Source organism: Pongo pygmaeus, chromosome 21, assembly GCF_028885625.2.
Source record: "Pongo pygmaeus isolate AG05252 chromosome 21, NHGRI_mPonPyg2-v2.0_pri, whole genome shotgun sequence".
Classification (NCBI taxonomy): Eukaryota; Metazoa; Chordata; class Mammalia; order Primates; family Hominidae; genus Pongo; species Pongo pygmaeus.
Window position 1 is genome coordinate 13,478,233 of NC_072394.2, and position 21,047 is coordinate 13,499,279.

Sequence of the window (21,047 nt, forward strand, 5' to 3'; positions counted from 1 at the left end):
ACCAAGATTATTGATTTGATAACCTTTTTCTTTTCTAATATAAGCATTTAATGCTGTGAATTTCCCTCTAAGCCCTGCCTTAGGTGAATATAACAAATTATGATATGTTGTGTTTTCATTTACTTCAAAGTATTCTATTTTGCCTGGTGACATCTCTTTGATGCAAAAGCCATTTAGAAGTGTGTTCAGATGTTTGGCTTGGTGTCTTTTGCTCTAAGAATGGAGTTGTAATGAATTGGAGACTCTTTGAGGAGAGGGTATTTGGGTTTATACATGGCAACATGGCAGGTTTTTCAGTAAAGTGATACACTGATGCTGGTGTCACTGTATGAGCTTGAAAACATATCTTCAGCTGCTTAGTTACTCTTATATGCCTATGCTAATAGAATCTGAAGGCAAACATTGGAATCCTTCTTAATAACATGTCTTCTTTGGTCTTTTTAGCGTGTTATCATTGGGCAGAACTGGATCCTGAAAAATTCAAGATGCTAAGCACCTATACTACTTTAAGAATTTGGAACTGAAATATGAAGAGGAAGACAGAAATAAGAAATTGGGAACCTGAATAGCTCTGCAAAAAACACCAAAGGACCGTTTTATCATTTTCTGTTGTTGCTGTGGTGGAGTGATGCAGTGGGCACTGCCAGTGGGCCAGGAGGTGGGTGCGCACCTGGTAGAAGGTGTGCGCTCGTGCCTCCCCCACAGAAAGGCTTTGCTGGTTTCTACCACATCTTGGCTTGCTTTTGGAACAGGCTGGCCCAGCATCATTTGTCATCAAGTCCACTGTGGTGTATTCTGCGTGTCCATGGCGGGGGTTCTCCAATACACTCACACTGTCCATGTTCTTTTTATTGCCAGGGCCCGTGTTGAAGTGTCAAGAGAGCAATCATCAGTGATAATGTATTGTGTGAGACCTTTGCATCTTGTAAATTTTCTCTTTTTTCTAAAAATAAATAATAATAAAATCCTAAATCTCAACAAACCACTTTATTATCAAACAAATTCTGCTCTGTTTCTGCATAACAATGATGTCCATAGAAATGCAATGCGTCTGACCTCTCTCTATGCATATCTACACTTCTTTTCAAATAAGCCTCTCGCAAGAGGGCCTTCTCTAACTGGCCCACACAGGCTCCTGAGTCCAGGTGGGAGCCTGTCTATCCAGTTTACAATTGATGACATGGTACTTGGAAGTGAGATGTCAGGAAAAGGGAGTGTGGGTCGGAAGAGAGTCCAGTTTCAGAATGGCTACACTGTTCTGAGACCGAGTGTGGAGCCACATCTGGTGTATCCACCTTTGGGAGGTGGAGGAAAGCCTCAGCATGGCGGATGGTGCAGATACCCTTTATCCAGTAGCTACACGGTTGTCCATGTATCCAAGTCACCACACCCAGCACTCTGGGAAGAAAGAATCACATTCTGCCAAAATAATTTCTCAGTTAAATTTCAGTCTACTGGTGGCACACTCAGAGTAGTCATTTTTTGACATATGATTTAATAGCTTTATTTATATATCTAATAATGCTCACATATATGCTCTCTGGAAAATATTTTTGTATATAGAAGAGACATCCTTATTTGTGATTTTTATAATGCCGAAACTCTATCTTCCATGACCTTTATAATAACTTCTGAATCCATCTAGTCTGACCCAGTCATCTACTTCAAATGATAATAAATCAGAAAATGTGGAAAACAAAAAAGCTCAAAACACATCTCTTGGAATATAGAGTTGGAAAAGGGTCTGCCAGACTGCTTTGTTCTAAACCAATTCAGATGGTCCAGTATAATTCACAATGGTTTAAACCTCTAGATTTGAAGTCATTACATCCCAGGTGCAGACCCTGGCCAGCTCCCTAAGCTGTATGGGCAGTGAGGTCCCAGAAGCTCTGCTGTTTGAGTTATCTAAGCAGGGTTTTACAGAGTGAATTCAAATTCACTTTAAAGCTACTTGAACCTACATGTCGATAAACTCAGTTGTAGGGTTTGGCTTGCTGGATAACTGTCATGTTTCTTCACCACAGCATTTTATTGCCACCAATTAATGCTTATTGAACAGTTGCAGCCTGTCCTTGTAGTAAGGGGTAACGAGGATTGCATAGAGATACGACCTAAGGATCATGACATTTGGACGGTGGTAAAATGCTAAAGGCCTTCGCTGGTCACAGCCCAGTTCCTGGCTCCCATTCTAAAGGGACAGAGACATACCAGAGAGTGAGCACCATGTGGTCAAATTGCTGAAGGATCTGAAACCATAAAGGAAGAGCTGAAGGAGCTGGGGCTGTTTCATCTGGGAGGGGAACTCTAAATGTTTGAAAGATGTGGAAGAGAAGCTGGGTCAGGAACAAAAATAGGAGCAATGGGTGTAAGTTGCATCAGCGTAGATTCTGGCATTCTAACAGCATGATTCAAAAGTGGAAGGTGACGTTGGGAGCTTTTGCTGTTTGAGTAGAAATTCTGAGCCTATGTGTGTGAGGGGGGATCTTTGATTAATTAAAACATCTTCCTCACAGTACGCAGGAACATGGTAAAAGAAAGCGTTTACTACTTTTGTAAACATTTTGGATTGAAGAGAACTTTTCCATCATCCTGAAAATCACTTTCAACTCCTGGGATCAGAGAAATAGCAGTGAATACACCAAAGTCTGTCCTAAGAGGGTCAGATCTAACCACAGGGCCAGGTTATAGAGAACAATGAAAGCTCAAGAAGAAACCCCATAATATCTGCAGCTACCTCAAAAAGGTGGTTAATTTCCACCCCCACCTACACTCCTGAAGGTCCTTTCCTAGTTGCTTTGAAACTAATGGCTAAAATTAGATTTTGGGTGGCATTCTTGTGGAGAATAAATCTCCCAGTCTTTACATCTCTCCCAACATCTCTGCCTCCTTCTTTCTGCTTATTTATAAAGCATACTGTTTATTGTCCGTTAAAACATCATTTGAATGAGGATGGGAGAGGAGAATCGTACCATGTATGGCTTTTCTGAGAAGCCTTGGCAGATCACAGACCCAGGACTTTAAACAGAGTGCTGTGCCGATAACACTGCATAGCAGGACCCATTTAATCTTGCCTTTTGTGGTTTACTTTATAGGAGACCAAGCTCTTGTGGCTACACAAAACATAGACCAAATAAAGGCATCTTTGGGGGCTGGATGTCCATAGCAGCGCCTCATGGTTAGTGGTCCCAGGGAGGGCATTTTCTCTACCAAGCAGTGTCCTGGCTCAGATGGGTGCCAGCTGGCATATATATGGACAATTTGGCATTTCATTGATTTGATCGTAAGGAACAAATAGTTCCGCAAACACCCTATTTCCTTTGATATGGTATCATTTGAGTAACTCCAAAGCCAGAGAGGCAATCTTTTCTGTCTCTGGTTTGTCAGATTTTCTGCCGTTTTTCAGCCAGGCACTTTAAGAATTCTTAATTCGTTGTTCATTATTGATTCAGGTCCTTTAAAAATAGAGTTAACACCCTCATCTCAGAAGACATGGAATAATATCAAAAGTAGAGCCACCCACTGGCTGCATCAGAAAAGAAGAGGGAGGCCGGGTGCGGTGGCTCACGCCTGTAATCCCAGCACTTTGGGAGGCCGAGGCGGGCAGATCATGAGGTCAGGAGATCAAGACCATCCTGGCTAACACAGTGAAACCCCGTCTCTATTAAAAATCCAAAAAATTAGCTGGGCATGGTGGCGGGTGCCTGTAGTCCCAGCTACTCGGGAGGCTGAGGCAGGAGAATGGGGTGAACCCGGGAGGTGGAGCTTGCAGTAAGCCGAGATCATGCGACTGCACTCCAGCCTGGGCGACAGAGCAAGACTGTCAAAAAAAAAAAAAAAAAAAGAAAAAAAGAAGAGGGAAAGCCCTGTTTCCCTGTTTTGAGGGGAGTCTGTCTTCTGCAGACGATGTTTTCATTCTCTCCTAGGGTACAGACACCAAAGTATTAAATTTTTAGAGGTTCTAGGAAACAAAACCTTAAATTCCCATTAGGAAAGTATCTATTAATGATGGTATTTTAGGTTTGTTAAATCTAAATTACTATGTTAGTTTTGATAATATGCTTAATATTTGTAGGGGCCTTAAAAATAACTTGTTTTTGAATGTTCCCTGAGGGTGGATGAGTTAGAGGCTCCATCACTGAGCAGGAAACACATTAGGAGTGGTCTGTTGAAGATGCCACAGCTGACAGTCCCCTGCAGCAGAGAGATAGGCTTGGACCCAGGCCGGGGGTCTGAAAAGGTGGCCTCCCAAGGGAGCAGAGTTCAGTAGGAAGAGTTGGCCAGGTGACAGGAGGACATAGAGGAGGGTGAAACAACCGGCAGAGCTGCCACAAGGTGTGAGAGGAGGGGAGTTTCGATGTCTGCTCGCAGGTCGGTAGGACTGGACTTGGGGAGAGAGGGAGCATGTAGAGGAACAGGGACATAAACAAGACTTCGTAGGTGAGCAGGTCCTGGACCACAGAGGTCTTGTAAGTCATGATAATGCATCTAGGCTCTATTATGCCCCACTTCTTGTCTTCTCCAGGCTGATTTGTTCTAGTGCTTCAGCAGTTTCTTATGTGATGTGACTGTCAAGCGACCCTGGAGAACGGGATGCAGCTCTGCCAATGTGTTGTGATGAAGGCTCACGATGTGGACAGTGGTGTTGTGGTCTCGACAGGCCATGGGGTTGCACAGACTTGGGGTCGAATCCTGGCCTTGCTATTGACCTGCTGCATGGCCTCAGGACAGTTTATTCAATTATTCAGCCTTCTATGCTTCTGTTCCCTCATCTGTCCGAAGGAGGAAGTGCTTGCCACTTGGAGCATAGTTGTAAGAGTTAAAGGAAGAGGAGGCTCAAATTCAGCACAGTGTGAACAGTTCCCGTTCCTGTGGCTGCATCACGTCTCTGCTGCGTCTGCAGGTCACTGAACCCCCAGGTTTACTCCATGTAACCACTGTCCTCCACCAGTGAAGAACCAAAAGAACTTGATTTTATACCTGTTGGGCTGGGCCTGTGGTCTGGTCTATTGAAATATTTCCAGTGTCACGTTGGTGATTCCTCTCAGCTTTGAGTCAACGTTGGACCTGTCTTCTTTGTCTTTAAGTCTTGGCTAAACACAGTTCACAGGATAGAGCTGGCGCTCCATTTGGAATCCTCTTTCAGATCAATAGGTGCATTACTTCAATTCCCATCCAACCCTCATTCCTCCTTCCCATATTGCCAATTCTTGCTGAAATCAAGCCATACTATTTTCACAGTATTTTGATGATTAATCCAATGATCCTGTCAAAAAATATTAGTTCCGCACAATGCGTTATTTGTGAATTCATTCTCACTTCCAATGATCACTGTGTTCTTTTCCACAGGCTCATGAGCCATCTGTTTAATCATCTATTCTAGAATGATTTTAGGAGCCCACATCTAACTGGGCTGTCTGCAGTGTCTGGGATCCATCTTGTTGAAACTGGGATTTTTTCACGTGTTCAGTTTTCTGTCCCCTCTCTTCAGATTTTTTTTTTTTTTTTTTTTTTTTTTGAGAAAGAGTTTTGCTCTTGTTGCCCAGGCTGGAGTGCAGTGGCGCGCTCACCGAAACCTCCGCCTCCCAGCTTCAAGTGGTTCTCCTACCTCAGCCTCCCCAGTAGCTGGAATTACAGGCATGCACCACCATGCCTGGCTAATTTTTTGTATTTTTAGTAGAGACAGGGTTTCTCCATGTTGGTCAGGCTGGTCTTGAACTCCCGACCTCAGGTGATCCGCCCACCTTGGCCTCCCAAAGTACTGGGATTACAGGTGTGAGCCACTGTGCCCGGCCTTTTCAGAATATTTTTAAAAGTTGTCAGTGGTAACTGCCCCATGTGCACATCTTCAAGTTCTCTCAGAGCTTTTGAAACCTCAGTTCATTCAGAGTCCCTTGTAAGGCTATCTCCTCACCTACTGGGCTTTGAGTCCCCTTTTATGATGTTTATTTTGCCTTTTTTGAGTTTGAAACATTTGCTTACAAGAGTAGATGAAATAACTAACTGAATTTGAACCCGTAGCCATGGCCAGAAGCTAGTCTAAGACCCGTACCTGGGTCAGCTCTTGTAATTCCCACATCTCTTTCATTATTCCCATTTTACAGTTGAGGAAGTTGAGATAGAGAAATGAAGTGGCTGTCAGGAACTGTGAAGGGTCTGGAATCTTACTCTACTAACCAGTAGACAGTCTGCTGCAGTATCCTGGGTGCTGGCAGGAGACGGGAGATGCTGGGCCAGGGTCAGGGCTGAGCTTTATTACAGCAACAGCAGGATCTAGTGTCAGCGTTTATGCCAGCTCCCTTATTAAGTTCAAAAAGTGACACCTTCACACACAGTGGGTTGTGCTGCAGAAGAATCCCAAGTGTAGAGAATCCAAATCTTCTGTCTTTGCCCTGAGAGAGCCACTCTCTCTCTTCCAGGGCTGCTGACTATAGAAACATCCTTGGAAAGAGTCCTAGAGCAGAGGTGGCCAATACCACAGCTCACCAGCTATGAAGAAACAAGAGACCCACAGACAATTGTCTCCCAAAAGGAACTTAACCAAAATCACTCCGTTAGGAGGTGGTGGTGTCAGGATTCAAAGCCAGGCCATCGGGTCCCAGAGCCTGTCCTTATAGCCCTGCTCCCACCATGCTGCCCCCAGGACAACTCAGTGCAGGAAGGAGGTGCTGAGCTGTGGCGCCATGTCTAACTGGTCACCAGCGCCTTCACGCAATGATTATTTTACTTGTGATTGTGCACTGAACATTGCTCTCATTTGAATCCCTCCCCTTCTCACCACTCCAGCCTGCTGAATCAGAAACTGAGGGTGCAGCCAAGAAATCTAGGTATTTACTCATTTATCTTCTGGTGGGTACATAGTAGGTATATATATTTATGGGGTACATGAGATATTTTGATACAGGTATGTGATGCATAATAACCACATCAGGGTAAATGGAGTATTCACCACCTCCAGCATTTATCCTTTCTTTGTGTTACAAACAACCCAGTTATACTCTTTTAGTTATTTTAAAATGCATACTAAATTATTATTGACTGTAGTCACGCTGTTGTGCTATCAAATACTAAATCTTATTCATTCTATCTAACTTTTTTACCTATTAGCCCTCTACACTACCCTCCCCACCATTACTTTTCCTAGCCTCTGGTAACCATCATTGTACTCTCTATCTCTTTAAGTTCAATTGTTTTAATTTTTTTTAGCTCCCACAAATAAGTGAGAACATGCAATGTTTGTATTTCTCTGCCTGGCTTATTTCACTTAACATAATGATGTCCAGCTCCATCCATGTTTTTGCAATGACGCGATCTCATTCTTTTGTATGGCTGAATAGCACTCTACTGTGTATAAGTACCACATATTCTTTGTCCATTCACCTGTTGGTAGACACAGGTTGCTTCTAAATCTTGGGTATTGTGAATAGTGCTGCAATAAACATGCGAGTGCAAATATCTCTTAGATATACTAATTTCCTTTCTTTTGGGTATGTACCCAGCAATGGGATTGCTAGGTCATGTGGTAGTTCTATTTTTAGTTTTTTGAGGAACCTCCAAACTGTTCTCTATACTGATTATACTATTTACATTCCCACCAACAGTGTGTGAGGGTCCTCTTTTCTCCACATCCTTGCCAGCATTTGTTACTGCCTTTCTTTTGGATAAAAACCATATTAACTTAGGTGAGATGATATTTCATTTTAGCTTTGATTTGCATATCTTGGATGATCAATGATGTTGAGATATGTTCCTTCTATACCCAGTTTTTTTTAGGGATGTTGAATTTTATCAAATGCTTTTTTTTTTAGCATCAATTGAAATGATGCTGAAATGATCATATGAATTTTTTGTCCTTCATTCTGTTTCTTTGATGTATTACATTGATTGATTTGTGTATATTGAACCATCCTTGTATCCCTGGGATAAATCCCACTTGCTCATGATGAATGATCTGTTTAATGTGTTGTTGAATTTGGTTTGCTAGTATTTGGTTGAGGATTTTTTGCATTAGTGTTCATCATGAATGTTGGCCTGTTGTATAATTTTTTTGATATGTCTTTGTCTGGTTTTGGTATCAGGGTAATACTGGCCTCACAGAATAATTTTGAAAGTATTCCCTCCTCTATTTTTTGGAATAGTTTGAGTAGGATTGATATTAGTTTTTTAAATGTTTGGTAAAATTCAGTAGTGAAGTCATTGGGTCCCAGGCTTTTCTTTGCTGAGATACTTTTTATTATGGCTTTTATTTCATTACTTGTTATTTATCTGTTCAGGTTTTGGATTTCTTTATGGTTCAATCTTTGTAGGTTGTATGTGTCTAGGAATTCATCCATTTCTTACAGGTTTTCCAATTTATTGATATATAGTTGTTGATAGTAGCCTCTAATAATCCTTTGAATTTCTGTGGTATCAGTTGCAATGTCTCCTTTTTCATCTCGGATTTTATTTATTTGAGTCTTCTATCTTTTTTCTTAGTTGGGTTAAGGGTTTGTTGATTTTGTTTATCTTTTCAAAAAATCAACTTTTCCTTTTATTGATCTTTTGTATTTTTTAAATTTAAATTTTATTTATTTCTGCTCTGATCTTTATGATTTCTTTTCTTCTAATTTTGGATTTTGTTTACTCTTGCTTTTCTGTTTATTTAAGATTCATCATTAGGTTGTTTATTTGAAGTTTTTCTACTTTTTTGATGTAGGTGCTTATTGTGACAAACTTTCCTCTTAGTACTGCTTTCACTGTATCCCATAGTGTTTGGCATGTTGCATTTCCATCCTCATTTGTTTCAAGAAATTCTTAAATTTTGTGCTTAATTTCTTTGTGGACCCACGGTCATTGAGGAGCACATTGTTTAATTTCCATGTGTTTATATGATTTCCAAAATTATTGTTGTTATTGATGTGTAGTTTTATTCCGTTGTGGCCAGAGAAGATATTTGATATAATTTCAATGTTTTTGAATGTTTTAATACTTGTTTCGGGGTCTAATATATGGTTTATCCTTGAGAATTATTCATGTGCTGAGGAGAAAAGTGTGTATTCTGCAGCCATTGGATGAAATGTTCTGTAAGTATCTATTAGGTCCATTTGGTCTATAGTGCAGATTAAGTCCAATTTATCTTTGCAGATTTTCTGTCTGGGTGATCTGTCCAATGCTGAGAGTGGGGTGTTGAAGTCTTCAGCTATTAATGCATTGGGATCTGTCTTTCTCTTTAGCTCTAATAATATTTGCTTTATATATCTGAGTGCTTCAGTGTTGGGTGCATATATATTTAGAATTGTTATGTCTTTTTGCTGAATTGACCTCTTTATAAATATATAATAACGTTCTTTGTCTTTTTTTATAGTTTTGGTCTTGAAATCTATTTTGTCTCACATGAGAACAGCTACTCCTGCTCTTTTTAAGTTTCCATTGGCATGGAATACATTTTTCCATCCCTTTAATTTTAGTCTATGTGTGTCCATAGCTGAAGTGTGTTTCTTGTAGGCAATAGATTGTTGGATCTTGTTTTTTAATCCATTCAGCTACTCTATGTCTTTTTATTGGATAATTTAGTTCATTTACATTCAATGTTATTATTGATAAGTAAGGACTTACTTCTTCCATTTTGCTATTTGTTTTATGTTGTTTTGTGGTCTTCTCTTTCTTCTTTCCTTCTTTCCAGTCGTCCTTTTAGTCAAGGTGATTTTCTCAGGTGATGTTTTAATTTCTTGATTTTTATATTTTTGTGTATTGTTGTATTTTTTTTAATTTGAGATTACAATGAGGCTTATGAATGATATAACCCATTATTTTAAACTGCAGACAACTTAACGCTGATTGCATAAAGCAAACAAGCAAAGAGAAAACTAATAAAATCTCTACACTTTAACTTCATCCCCTCACTTTGTAACTTTTTGTTGTTTCTATTTATATCTTATTATACTGTTTATGTCTTGAAGAGTTGTTATTTTTGATAGGACCAGTTTTAGTCTTTCTACTCAAGATATGAGTAGTTTATATACCACAATTACAATATTATAATATTCTGTGTTTCTGTGTACTTAGTATTACCAGGGAGTTTTTTTATTGGTTTGTTTTCTTTTCTTTTACCTTTAGATGAGTTCTTTTTGGCCGTTAATGTTTTTTTCTTTCAGATTGAAAAACTCCCTTTAGCATTTCTTGTAGGACATGTCTGGTGTGGATGAAATCCCTCAGCTTTTTCTTTTCTTTTCTTTTTTTGGTCTGGGGAGCCTTTATTTTTTCTCTATGTTTGAAGGATATCTTAACTGGATATACTATTCTAGAATGAAAGCGTTTTTTTCAGCCCTTTAAATATGTCATGCCACTCTCCTGGCCTGTACGTTTTCCACTGAGAAGTCTGCTGCCAGACGGATTGGAGCTTTTCTGTATATTATTTGTTTCTTTTTTCTTGCTGCTTTTAGGATTCTCTCTTTACCCTTGACCTTTGGAAGTCTGATTATTAAATGTCTTGGGGTAGTCTTTTTTGGGTTAAATCGGCTTGGTGTTCTATAACCTTCTTGTACTTGAATATTAGCATCTTTCTCTAGGTTTGGGAAGTTCTCTGTGATTATTCATTTGAATAAACATTCTACTCCAATCTCTCTCTCTACTTCCTTTCTAAGGTCAATAACTCTTAGATTTGCCCTTTCGAGACTATTTTCTAGATCTTATAGGCAGGCTTCATTTTTAAAAAATTCTTTCTGTTTGTCTCCTCTGTGTATTTTCAAATAGGCTGTCATCAAGCTCACTAATTATTTCTTCCGCTTGATCAATTCTGCTGTTTATAGACTCTGGGCTGGGCATGGCAGCTCCTGCCTGTAATCCTAGCACTTTGGGAGGCTGGGGCAAGTGGATTGCTTGAGCCCAGGAGTTTGAAACAAGCCTGGGCAACAAGGCAAAACCCTGTCTCGACAAAACAAACAAACAACAACAAAAAAATTAGCCCACTGTGGTGCACACCTGTAGTCCCAGCTACTCAGGAGGCTGAGTGGGGAGGATCACTTGAGCCCAGGAGGTCAACGCTGCAGTGAGCCATGATTGCACCACTACAATCACGGGTGACAGAGCGAGACCCTGTCTCAAAAGAGAGAGAGAGAGAGCCTGGGTTTCAGAGCAAGACCCTGTCTCAAAAGAGAGAGAAAGAGAGAGGAAGGGAGGGAGAGAGAGAGAGAGAAAGAGAGAAAGTGGCTTTGATGCATTCTTCAGTATGTCAATTGCATTTTTCAGCCCCAGAATTTCTGCTTAATTCTTTTTAATTATTTCAATCTCTTTGTTCAATTTATCTGATGGGATTCTGAATTCCTCTTCTGTGTTATGTTGGATTTCATTGAGCTTCCTCAGAACGGCTGTTTGAATTCTCTGAAAGGTCGCATATTTCTGTGTCTCCAGGATTAATTGTTCATGCCTTATTTATTTTCATTTGGTGAGGTCGTGTTTTCCTGGATGGTCTTGATGCTTGTGGATGTTTCTTGGTGGCTAGGCATTAAAGAGTTAGGTATTGATCATAGTTTTTGTGGTCTGAGCTTGCTTTTACCTTTTCTTCTTGAGAAGGCTTTCCAAGTATTCAAAGGGGCTTGAGTGTTGTGATCTAAGTCTTCTGTCACTGCAACCATATCTGCTTTAGGGGCACCCCAAACTCAGTAGTGCTGTGGCTCTTGCAGACTCATAGAAGTACTGCCTTGGTTGTCTTGGGTAAGATCCAGGAGAATTCTTTGGATTATCAGGCAGAGACTTTTGCTCTTTTTTTTCACTTTCCCCTAAACAAATGGAGTCTCTCTCCCTGTGCTGAGCTGCCTGGAGCTGGGGGTGGGATGACACAAGCACTGCCGTGACCACCACAACAGGGACTACACTGGGTCAGACCCAAAGCCAGCACAGCACTGGGTCTTGCCCAAGGCCTGCAGTGACCACTGCCTGGTTACTACCAATGTTCACTTAGGGCCCCAGGGACTCCACAATCAGCAGGTGGCAAATCCAGCCAGGCTTGTGTCCTTCACTTCAGAGCAATGAGTTCCCCAAGCCTGGGAGCAGCAGAGATGCTGTCTGGGAGCCGGGGCCTAGAGTTGGGAACCTTAGGAATCTACCTGGTGCTCTATTCTACTGTGGCTGAGCTGGCACCAAAGCCCAAGACAAAGTCCTTCCCACCTTTCTCTTTTCTTTCCTCAAGCAGAGGAGTCTCTTCTTATGGCCACCATTACCACAGGCCCATGGTAAATAGTGTCTGGCTTTTGCTGATGTTCACTCAAGACCCAAGGGCTCTCCAGTCAGTGTGTGGTGAATGCTGTCAGTCCTGAGACTCTCCCTTCAGGGCAATGGGCTCCCCTCTGGCCCAGGGCAGGTCCAGAAATTCTGCCTAAGAGCAAAGGCCTAGAATCAGCAGCCCCAGGAGCCTACTTGGTTCTCTACTCCACTGTGGTGGTGGAGCTGCAAGAAAAACTCCCCTTTGCTCTTCCCTCTTTTTCTCAAGCTGAAGTAGGCTTTCCTCATAGCCACCACAGTTGACAATATGCTGATTTACACCTGAAGCCAGTATGGCTCTGAGTCTCACCCAAGGCCTGTGGTGAGTACTGCCTGGCTACCACTGCCAATTATTCAGGGTCCATGGGCTCTTTAGTCAGCAGGTCATAAATCTTGTCAAGACTGGGTCCTTCCCTTGAAGGTCTTTGAGGTCTGGACTGTGTCTAGAAATGTCATCTGGGACCTAGGGCCTGGAATGCCTATTGCCTTATCTACTGTGGCTGAGCTGGTGTCCACGTTGCAAGACAAAGTCCTCCTCACTCTCCCCTCTCCTCTCCTCAAGCAGAGAGAAGGAATCTCTCCTGGAGTTAGCTTCTCTGCCTGGGGTTGAGGGAGGACATGCAAATACTCCCTTAGCTGTTGCCTCCCTAAGTCATGTGCACACCAAGTCCACTGACTCCAAGCCCAGCACAGCATCAAGACTTGCCCAGGAATTGCAGTCCTTGTGGCTCAGACTGCCTTTCAAGTTTATTTAGAACCCGGAGCAATTTAGTCCACAGTAGTGAGGCTTGCTGGAACTCAGGTTCCAACCGCTGGGATGGGCGATTCTCCTCTGGCTAGGGCTGGTCTAAAAGCTGTCTCCATAAATGTCAGCTGATTTCTGCCCAGTGTTACTTTGCACTGTGACAAGGCAGCACTGAGTTTCAATGCCAAGTGCCATAATCACTGCACTCTCCCTCTGCTAAGTGCACAGATTCTCTCTCCGCACCATGTGGCTACTGCCAGGGGATAGGGGACGGGCAATAAAGGCAACTCAAGACTGTCTTTCCTACCCTCTTCGGTGCCTCTTTCCTTAATATGATGTTTAAACCAGGTATTGTGATCATTTACCTGATTTTTGGTTTTTATGAAGATGTCTTTTTGTGTAGACAGTTGTTCAATTTGGTGTTCCTCTGTTGGGTGTGTAAAAAGTAAAGTAGAGGTTCCTCTTCCAAGACTTTCCTCCCCATTTAACTAGTAATAAATAGTAACTTATCTTAGAAGCAAAATTTATTCAAAGACCTGTGCTAACATTTTTAAATATCTGCTAGCCGAAAAATTACTTCTCTTAGAAGGTCAAGCAAAGCAATTAAGTTAAAACATATTAAACAAGTTTGAAGAGGAATTATGAAATAAAAAGAGGGGGAATTATAAAAAGTAAAGTAGAGGGTCCTCTTCAAAGACTTTCCTCCCCATTTAATTAGGAATAAATAGTAACTTCTCTTAGAAGCAAAATTTATTCAAAGACCTGTGCTAACATTCTTAAATATCTACTAGCTGTGATAAATAAATCAATGTACTTTATGTTCCTAGCTCCCACAATTTAGCCTAAATATGCTGGCATGCTTATACTGATCCAAGCAAGCATTAGCTCATAGCCTGTTCCTCTTCCTTATTTGAAGGTGTTTTTACCTTTCTCAGCATTCCACAATTTACTTCCTCCTTCATTTGTTCTCCTCTGCCTTTGCCTCTTTTAAAAAAGTTCTAAGTTGCTAGCCAATCGGGACAAACACAAACTGTGAGGTCCCGTTCCAGCCAATGAAAACCAGACACAGCAGTAGGGTGGACGCGTCAGATTATAAATAACCCTGTCTCCTTTGTTCGGTGTACTCTTGTGGCAAAACTTCTGGTGAGTGTACCCTTTCTGCAGAAAGTAAAAATGGCCTTGATGAGTAACTTAAATTTATGTTCAAGTGCTATTTCTTTACAGTACTGGGGAACAAGCATTTCAAACAGGTAGGGGAACGATTGCTGGAGACTTCTATTTGGCCATCTTGCTTTGCCCCCTCTTTCCAGAAATCTAGGTTTTAACAAGCCTCCAGCTAATAGTAATGTGCCTAAATTTTGAGAGCCACTGCTTTAGTCTATTCCAAATAGGAGAGTGGCAAGCATCACATGCCTGAGTCTACCAGTGGTCTCAATCTAAGCTGCATATTACAGCCACCTGGGGAAGTTTTGAAAATCCTGGTGCCCAGGCTGCATCCAAAGCCAGCGAAATTTCGTAGGTGGCTCTGATGAGCAGCTGAGGCTGAGAACCACAGGTGTACTAGATTTTACATTGTGCCTTCCACCTTATAAAGCTCTTCAATCATGCCCTTCTTCCTTAAAGCCATAAGGATAATGCACATGGGAACGGTATCTTGCATTTGAAAATGCTCTAGCAGATGTTACTTTTTTTTCTGGAACAGATATGTGTCAGAGAAGATTCTTTACCACTGCACAGATGAAGCCACCTAGAAGTCAACTGACTTGCTCAAGATCAAAGAAAGTGACTGGGCCATGGCTCAAAACTAAGAATCCTGGGGCTCACTAATTTGTTTGTTCATTCATTCATTTATTCAACAGTCTATGTTGGCGACTCTGCTAGTTTCTGGACACATATGGACAAATGTCACTGAGCCCTGATGAAAGGATTTACAGTCTGCTGAGAAAATGGATGGACAGACAGACACACAGCCACAACAATGTGGAGAGTGCTTACATACAGGTGGCAACGAGGTCTCCTGACATGATCCAGCAAGAATTCCCAAGCCTTTGGTGGAAGGGATAGCTCAGGAGAGTTTCCAGGGAAGCTTGGTTGGTGGTCTGGGACATGTAGGAGATGTCCAGGCAACAGCAGACAGCTTGTATCAAGGTGTACCTAGAGAACAAACCTGGAGAAGCAGAGTGTTCTGAGAATCTCAAGGAAGGCCTAGTACCCAGACATAATGCCCCATTCAAGACCTTGCAAGTCTTTTTCATCTTAGTCTTATTGTCCATTAACAGGTTATTCAGTTACATTGGAGCAGCATCCGAGGGCAATGCCAGCACTCCAGGTCCTGCACCATTTTTGGTGGTATTCCAGAGAAAATGGGCTTTGGTCTAAGGGTCTTGTCTTCCTTTTCTGGGCCAAACACAGGGATAGGCTTTGCCTTTTCTGTGGTATAATAAATGGGGTGGAACCCAAGGAAATTGTTGGTGGGGGTTGCTCGGTACATGAAGTGGGAAACTTTATGCCCCAGAGCTCGGCATTACCAGAACCAGGTCTGGCTTCCGCCCCTGTGCAAGTTACTAGAGGCCTGACCCTTTCAAGCCAGTTGACCTCTGCATCTTTCATATTTGTACGGTGGCCATGTCTCCCTCATTGGGTTGCTGTGAGGCTTCAAGACAATAATTCCTGTGAACAGGAACAGCGAGATACCAGCTGCTTCGCTGATGCTGTCACAGTGGAGGGAAGTAGGGGGCTGGAAGTGGAGGACTGTGCTCGCTATGGCTGTGTTCTCTCCAAACCCTTGACTCCAGAAATGTGTTTCACTAGCCGTGGGCTGAGGGCAGATCAGGAGTGAGAGAGCATGAGAGGGGCCTGCTGGGACTCCCTGGCCATGCGACTCTATTCAGTTTTTGGTTTTCTTTCTGGCACACATTGATGCAAGTGTTGCTGCTCAACAAGGAAACAGAAATACCTCGTGGATAACTGACAGCAAATAATGTTCTCCTCACATTTCTTACTACTTCCTGAAGAGGGCTGCTGCTGCATGAGGACATGGAAAGAGGAAGCCCTCCCTGCCCAGAGGTGGATCCCAGAGGGAGCCAAGCAGTGGCTGCGCTTTGATTGGAGAGTGACGACCCTGGGCATAATCATTGATCCCCCCCAACTTCGGCGGCACCCATTTGGCTCCACCTAGAGTGGGGTCAATTTCCTTACACAGGCTGCTTCAGATGCCCCTCTTTCCCCAAGATGATGATCACCCATTTCAGCAAACTCACCACTCTGAAAATGAGTCTGTATTAACAAGAATAACAGACTGTATTTTGGCATTTTGGGGTCAACAATATGGAAGAGAGTAAAAATATGGAGAAAAGTCTCTGGATATCCAGGAATGTAGGATTACAAACTGCTATGATAAATAACTTAAAAGATTACTTTAAAGCTTTTTATTTGAAAACAATTTCAAACTTGTAGAAAAGTTTCAAGAATAGTACAAAATATATCTATGTACTTTTTTCAGATTTGCCTATTGCTAACATTTTCCTCCATTTATTATTTCTTTCCACCCCCTTTGCATATATACATTTTTTCCTGAACCCATTCAAGGATAAATTACCTTCATACTTGAGAGTAATTTACATATCCCATGGTTACTTACCCCTAAATACCTTAATGTGTATTTCCTAAGATTAGGGACCTCCTTTTACTTAACTATTGCATGATTGTCAACTTCAGGAAGTTTTATGTTCTTTAATTTATTGTCTGTAAGGTGTGTAAGAACAGTAAAATATGTGTTTTTTTTTAGTAAAAGGGTATATGAAGGCATGGAAATGTAAACTTTTGCTGAGGGTTAAAGGATTGTTTTAAGTTAGATAAGGAAAGCTGAAGGTTCAAAAAAGTGGTGGAAAAATTGTGAAAATTAATCTTGCAGAAGAGGTTCTCTGTGTGAACATGTTGACTAAATTCAAAAGGGTTATAAGGTTTTTGCTTCTTTAAAATTTCTGAGTCGTGAGTTTGGCAAAATAAATAACTTGTGGTAATCTGTAATTCCCAAAATCAAACTTCAGTTTCAAAATTGTCTTCCCTGGCATCTGGCTTTTCAAATACTTCAGAAGGCCCCTGAAATGTCCAGAAAAGAGAGGTAAACAGGATTATTTGACGTGTTCAGGTACATGGGATTGCCAAAATGATGCTCAATCTTCTTTAGGTTACATTTTAGTGAATAATACTAATATATATTCTGAAATTTTATAGGATTTCTAAAATTCTAACGTCTAAGTATATGTTACCAATCACAATTATAGTTATGTTAAGTTATTGTAAACCACAGAAATAACTAAAAGGCATATGCCGTATATGACTTTGTAACTTTACTTCATCCTCTTCATTTACATAGGGTGTGCCCCAAGTAGAGGGTATTTAAACTCACAAAAACTCTGTAACAGGGCCTTTGAGCTCGTACGCTCAGGCCCGCTCCCACACTGTGGAGTGTACTTTCATTTTCAATAAAACCCTTCATTCCTTCCTTGCTTTGTTTGTGCGTTGTGTCCAATTCTTTGTTCAAGACGCCAAGAACCTGGACATCCTCCATCATTAACATATGGACTGTTTCTTGCAGCTGGAGTCCATTTCCACTCCAGTTTGCCCTCCACACACGCATATACACACCCCAGCCATGCACATGATGCTGCTGCCACTGCTGCCACTGCTGCCACTGCTACCAGTGTTTCATAGCTGCTGTGTTCTGCACTACATTTCTTTCCTCATCAATTGATTGTCTAACTTAGTGGCTTAAAATACAACCATTAATTATTTCTCACATTTCTGTGGGTTGGCAATCTTGGTAGTTTTTCTGCTGGTTTCATCTGGGTATACACACATGACTGTTGTCATCTTATGATTAAGCTGGGCTGAAGAGTCCAAGATGCCCTCACTCACACATCTGGCTGTTGGCGGGATGCCTCAGTTCTCTAAATGGCTGCTAATCATCCAGGAGGCCGGCATGGGCTTCCTCACAGCATGGCGGTCTCAGGTTTCCAAGAAGTTGAAGATGGAAGTTGCAAGGTCTCTTAAGGCCTAGACTCATGAAACCACACACATCACTTCCACGATATTTTATGGGTTAAAATAATAAACAGACAAAGCCAGCCCATATGCAAGGAGGTACAGAAATAAACTCCAAGGGTGAAGTCTTGATGGGAGGGAGAGCAATGCCACATTGTAAATGGGCATGGACTCATCAGGGGCCATTATTATAATGATCAATCTACCATACCCCATGATCTGGTGAGCAAGAATTAACCAAAACATGCCCCAACAGGAAAAAAGCAAGCCTCTCTCAACTACAGCACTGGCATGTCAGCTAGTGATCTTTGGTGGCAAACAACAGAAACAGACTGTAGCCAACTTAAACAGAACAGCCATCCATGAGAAGGGTGTCAGAAAGCTCACAGGCTTGGTGGAGGAGTTTTGCAATGAGACCTCAAAAGCATCAGGAACAGGGCAGCTCTGGGGGTGGGGAGCAGTCTCTGAAGCAGGGATTGATGGACAGCCATTTGAGGGGACTACCATGGGAACGACTTTATTTTTGCTGACTTTTTTTTTTTTTGGTCCTTTTGTCATTTGGCTCAAGATTCAGATTTCTTGGGGAGCACTGGCCTGACTTGGGACATGTTTCCAAGGCTTCGGTGGGTAAGTGGGCAGGAAACTTGACTGATAGGACCACATGGGGTGGGGAGAAGGGAGCACCCCAAAGGAGAAGATAGGCACTGTGGCAAAAAGTGGAGGAGGTGCTAGGCAGGCAACAATGTCCAGTGTCTCCTGACGTGCAGCCTGTTCCTGGGGGCGCTCACTTGGATCTCTGGGGTCTGATAGTGATTTAGGAGCAATCACCTAAATCTAACTCAATGCCTCTGCTTTCACCCAATGAATGAAAACAATCATTAAAAAACATTTTTCCCTCCTACATGCAAATGTAATTTTAGGTTAATTTTGTCACACTGGACCTTTTTTTCCTCAATAAACATTTTTTTCATGGGTCTCAAAATCCTGTGACCGATGTTTGGTCAAATAGATTCTGATTAATAAGTATTGATTTTAAAAACTAATAACTTCAAAAAACTATCACACACACAAAAAAACAAATGGTCCACAAAACATTCTCCTTTCCTTCTGGATGTTTTATGATGCATTTATTGTTAACCAGTCTTTTACTATTAACTTAAATGTCCACTTGAAACAAACAGTTCTGAGACTTTTTCCACCACTGATTAAGACTCGGGTGGCATGTATTAGGGCTAATATTCATTTGGCCTTCTGAGATTTCTGGGCAGACTTGGTGGCCTTGCCAGCTCCTGCAGGCTTCTTGTCCACTGCTTTAATGACATCCACAGCAACTGTCTGTATCACATCATCAACAGCAAAGGGACCCAGAAGAAAACGGTTAGAGAAGCTCTCTACACACAGAACCATATCAACAATGGCGGCATCACCCGATTTGAAGAATTTGGGTTCATCTTCCACCTTCTCACCAGAATGGTGACCAGTCTTCTCCATCAGCTCAGCAAACTTGCAAGCAATATGAGCCATGTGACAATCCAGCACAGGGGCACAGCCAGTATTGATTTGGCCTTGATGGTTCAGGGTAATCACCTGAGTGGTGAAGCCAGTTGCTTCCATTGATGGGTCATTTGTGCTGTCACCAACCAGGTTGCCACAATAAGCATCTTTGACAGACATGTTGTTGACACTGAAGCCCACGTTGTCTCCAGGAAGAGCTCCACTCAAAGCTTAATAGTGCATTTCAGCAGACTTCAGTTGTGATGTTGACTTGAGCAAAGGTGTAGTACCCATGCTAGGCTTGAGAGCACCAGTCTCCATTTGGCCCACAGGGGCAGTATTGATACCACCAATATGTGGACCTCCCTGAAGGGCAGACGAAAGGGCTTGTTAGTTGGACAAGTTGGTGGCAGAATGCAATCCAGAGCTTCCAGCAGTATGGTTCCATGGGCATGGCCATTTTTACGGGTGACTTTCCATCCTTTGAGCCACGGCATATAAGCACCTGGGTGCAGCCTTCTGTCACCATTCCCACTGATAATTGGCACAAATGCTTCTGTGTCTGGGCTGTAGGCAATTTCTTAATGTAGGTGCTGATTTCCTTAATAAATTCCTCATATCTTTTCTGGCATTAAGGTAGCTCAGTGGCATCCATTTTCTTAACACCAACAATTAGTTGTTTCACACTCAGTGTGAGCCAGAAGGGTGTGCTCATGGGTCTGCCCATTCTTGGAGATAACAGGTTCAGATTCATCAATGGAAGCAACAGTCAGGACAGGATAGACAGCCCCAAATGTTCCCGTAATCATGTTTTTGGTAAAGACTCAGTGTCCTGGGGCATCAGTGGTGATCACGCAACACTTGCAGGTCTCCAGTTCCCACAGGGAGAGGTAAATGGTGATACAACACTCACTCTCAGCCCTCAGTTTATGCAAGACCCAGGCTTACTTGAAGGAACCCTTTCCCATCTGAGCAGCCACCTTCTCAAATTCTCTAAATGCCTCTTTGTCGATCTGCTTAAACTAGAGTCTGTTGTCTGCAACTAAGAACTCTGCCTGATATACATATTCACACATGCCCCCGCTGCCGAGCTGTAAATGTTAAACAATAGGCTCTCTGGGGAAAAAAATGTCCTGTGCCATTTTGCACTCGCACTAGCAGTATAGGAGAGTTCAGGCTGCTTTGTGTTCTTGCCAGCATCTGTTTGTCAGCACGTTATTGATATTGGTAAAAGAAACAATGTAATTAAAAGAAATGTGTCAATATCATAGTGTGATTTTGGGTTGTGGGGCAAAATATTAACACACCTTTCTATTCCTCTATCACTATTTTTACTATTAAAGAAAAGCACACTTATTTCAGCCTAACACCTCCCATTTGTTGACCCATATAGTCACAAATGGAGAATTTGGGGAAGTCTACCCCTTGAAATATTGTTTCATTGAAACAGAGAAATGTCTGAAAATGTATAGACACAGCTTCTCTAGTTGTTCCTGTGCTCTCTGCAGTGGTGTAAGCGCATGGTGGG

At 42.0% G+C, this 21,047-nt stretch overlaps 1 protein-coding gene and 1 pseudogene across 1 annotated transcript in view; one reads left to right on the forward strand and one right to left on the reverse strand.

Moving 5' to 3' along the window:
- The window catches only part of DTD1 (D-aminoacyl-tRNA deacylase 1), a 173,169-nt gene extending 172,187 nt beyond the window's left edge, over positions 1-982 (forward strand). Inside the window, exon 6 of the mRNA XM_054468180.2 lies at positions 445-982. The gene's annotated coding sequence lies outside the window, so the exon portion shown is untranslated. The remainder of the gene's footprint in view (positions 1-444) is intronic.
- Positions 983-19,264: 18,282 nt separating this feature from the next.
- Positions 19,265-20,328, reverse strand: LOC129022055 (putative elongation factor 1-alpha-like 3; annotated as a pseudogene).
- Between the last annotated feature and the right edge of the window lie 719 nt (positions 20,329-21,047).